The sequence below is a fragment of the Ascidiella aspersa genome, chromosome 5 (genome assembly GCF_963924565.1).
Source record: "Ascidiella aspersa chromosome 5, kaAscAspe10.2, whole genome shotgun sequence".
In the NCBI taxonomy this organism is placed as follows: Eukaryota; Metazoa; Chordata; class Ascidiacea; order Phlebobranchia; family Ascidiidae; genus Ascidiella; species Ascidiella aspersa.
In genome coordinates this window covers 8,784,186-8,786,685 of record NC_139451.1, presented here as the reverse complement: position 1 = coordinate 8,786,685, position 2,500 = coordinate 8,784,186, and the positions used below count along the sequence as shown (strand labels likewise).

The 2,500-nt window shown below is 60.8% G+C and overlaps 2 non-coding genes and 1 pseudogene across 2 annotated transcripts in view; all 3 read left to right on the top strand.

Moving 5' to 3' along the window:
* The window catches only part of LOC146142507 (small subunit ribosomal RNA), a 1,811-nt gene extending 939 nt beyond the window's left edge, over positions 1-872 (top strand). Inside the window, exon 1 of the ribosomal RNA XR_014500733.1 lies at positions 1-872. This exon is cut by the window's left edge and continues 939 nt beyond it. This is a non-coding gene — a ribosomal RNA (small subunit ribosomal RNA).
* Positions 873-1,119: 247 nt separating this feature from the next.
* LOC146142506 (5.8S ribosomal RNA) lies at positions 1,120-1,273 on the top strand. Its single transcript, XR_014499207.1, has one exon. It is a non-coding gene; the product is annotated as a 5.8S ribosomal RNA (ribosomal RNA).
* A 248-nt stretch (positions 1,274-1,521) lies between these two features.
* The window catches only part of LOC146142505 (large subunit ribosomal RNA), a 3,679-nt pseudogene continuing 2,700 nt past the window's right edge, over positions 1,522-2,500 (top strand).

Here is a 2,500-nt window from a genome sequence, read left to right as displayed (position 1 = left end):
ACTGCGAAAGCATTTGCCAAGAATGTTTTCTTTAATCAAGAGCGAAAGTCAGAGGTTCGAAGACGATCAGATACCGTCCTAGTTCTGACTATAAACGATGCCAACTAGCGATCGGGGGGCGTTAGTTTTACGACCTCTCCGGCAGCTTGCGGGAAACCAAAGTCTTTGGGTTCCGGGGGAAGTATGGTTGCAAAGCTGAAACTTAAAGGAATTGACGGAAGGGCACCACCAGGAGTGGAGCCTGCGGCTTAATTTGACTCAACACGGGAAATCTCACCCGGCCCGGACACAGTGAGGATTGACAGATTGAGAGCTCTTTCTTGATTCTGTGGGTGGTGGTGCATGGCCGTTCTTAGTTGGTGAAGCGATTTGTCTGGTTAATTCCGATAACGAACGAGACTCTGGCTTGCTAACTAGTTACGCGACCCAATCGGTCGGCGTCTAACTTCTTAGAGGGACTAGTGGCGTTTAGCCACACGAGATTGAGCAATAACAGGTCTGTGATGCCCTTAGATGTTCGGGGCCGCACGCGCGCTACACTGACCGGATCAGCATGTGCTCGCCTTGGCCGACAGGTCTGGGTAACCCGCTGAACCCCGGTCGTGCTAGGGATAGGGAATTGCAATTATTTCCCTTGAACGAGGAATTCCCAGTAAGCGCGAGTCATTAGCTCGCGTTGATTACGTCCCTGCCCTTTGTACACACCGCCCGTCGCTACTACCGATTGAATGGTTTAGTGAGGTCCTCCGATTGGACCTGGCGCGGCCGGCAACGGTCGAGCCGGCGTCCGAGAAGACGATCTAACTTGATCATTTAGAGGAAGTAAAAGTCGTAACAAGGTTTCCGTAGGTGAACCTGCGGAAGGATCATTAACGGTCTCGCAAACGCTTCGGCGAACGCGAAACTCGGACAAGCGAGAGAAAAAGTTTTTGCTACCCGGCGCCCGACCCGCGAGGAGCGGCGCGCCGGCCGGCGATTCGGTCACCCGGTAATGTTTGCGCGTCGAGTGCCGCGGTGCCGCGCGCTCCGGCTTCAAGCGTCGGCCTGGCCGACCGCTCGGCGCGGTATATTTTGTCACCCTTTAGTGCGAGGCACTGTGCGAGCGAAACAATCGTGGATGGCTCTTGGCGGTGGATCACTCGGCTCGTGAGTCGATGAAGGACGCAGCTAGCTGCGTGAATTAGTGTGAATTGCAGGACACATTGAGCATCGACGTTCTGAACGCAAATTGCGGCCTCGGGTCAATCCCGGGGCCGCGCCCGCCTCAGGGTCGCGTTGCAAACGTTCCGCGCGGGGATTTCTCCGCGCGGCTGCTGCGGCGTCGGACGCGCGAGCGCCCGTCCCGCTCAAGACAGCACGGCACGATGCGCGACGATCGCGACCAGAATCCCGCGCGGCGGCGGCGAGTCGACCTCGAAGAGGCCAACGGCTGGCGGCTCAAGGGCGGGAATCGAGGTGCGCGGCGGCGCGCGGCGCCGACGGCGAGCGCGGAACGGGAAGAATAGTCCCGGTCCTTACTTTCGGCCTGAGGTCGGACGAGGCTACCCGCTGAATTTAAGCATATTACTAAGCGGAGGAAAAGAAACTAACGAGGATTCCCTCAGTAACGGCGAGTGAAGCGGGATGTGCCCATCGCCGAATCCGCGCGCTTTTGGAGTGCGCGGAATTGTGGCGTACGGAATTCGTCACGGCGCGCTTCGCCGGTCGCCCGCGTCCTTCTGATCGAGGCCTTTTCCCAGAGCGGGTGTCAGGCCCATGGCGGCGACAGGCGGGCGCGCTACGGCGTCTTCCCAGAGTCGGGTTGTTTGGGAATGCAGCCCAAAGCGGGTGGTAAACTCCATCTAAGGCTAAATACGGTCACGAGACCGATAGCGAACAAGTACCGTGAGGGAAAGTTGAAAAGCACTTTGAAGAGAGAGTTAAAGAGTACGTGAAACCGTCGAGAGGCAAACGGGAGGGCCTGTCGGGTCGCCCGGTCGCTTTCAGCCGGCCCCCTGTCGGCGACGTTGTCGTGCGGACCCTCACGGGCCGCCGGCGGCGCCGCCCGATCGGGGACCAGCGCACTAGCGCCGGGCGAAGGCCGCGACCGTCTGGACGGCGGCGAGAAGGCCGCGCGCAAGGTAACCCGGCCTCGGTCGGGTACTATAGGCGCGCGTGTCCGTCGGCCCGCCGTTCGGGCGAGGAGAGATCGCCGCGTCTGCCCTTCGGGGCCGAGCGTCCGGTGCCGGCTGGGGCGTCGTGGGTCGGGGACTGTTCTCAGTGCCCAGCCTCTTCGTCTCGGTCGCGCTTCCGGTGTCGTTTCGCGAGGCGCACGGGGTCCGCGGCTGAAGTCAGCCACCTTCCCGACCCGTCTTGAAACACGGACCAAGGAGTCTAACGTGAGCGCGAGCCACGGGGCAGTACGAAACCCATGGGCGCAGTGAAAGTGAATGTCGGCGCGGTCCGGCGGAGGTGAGACGTCGTCGTTCGCGGCGGCCGCATCACCGGCCGATCTCGTCCG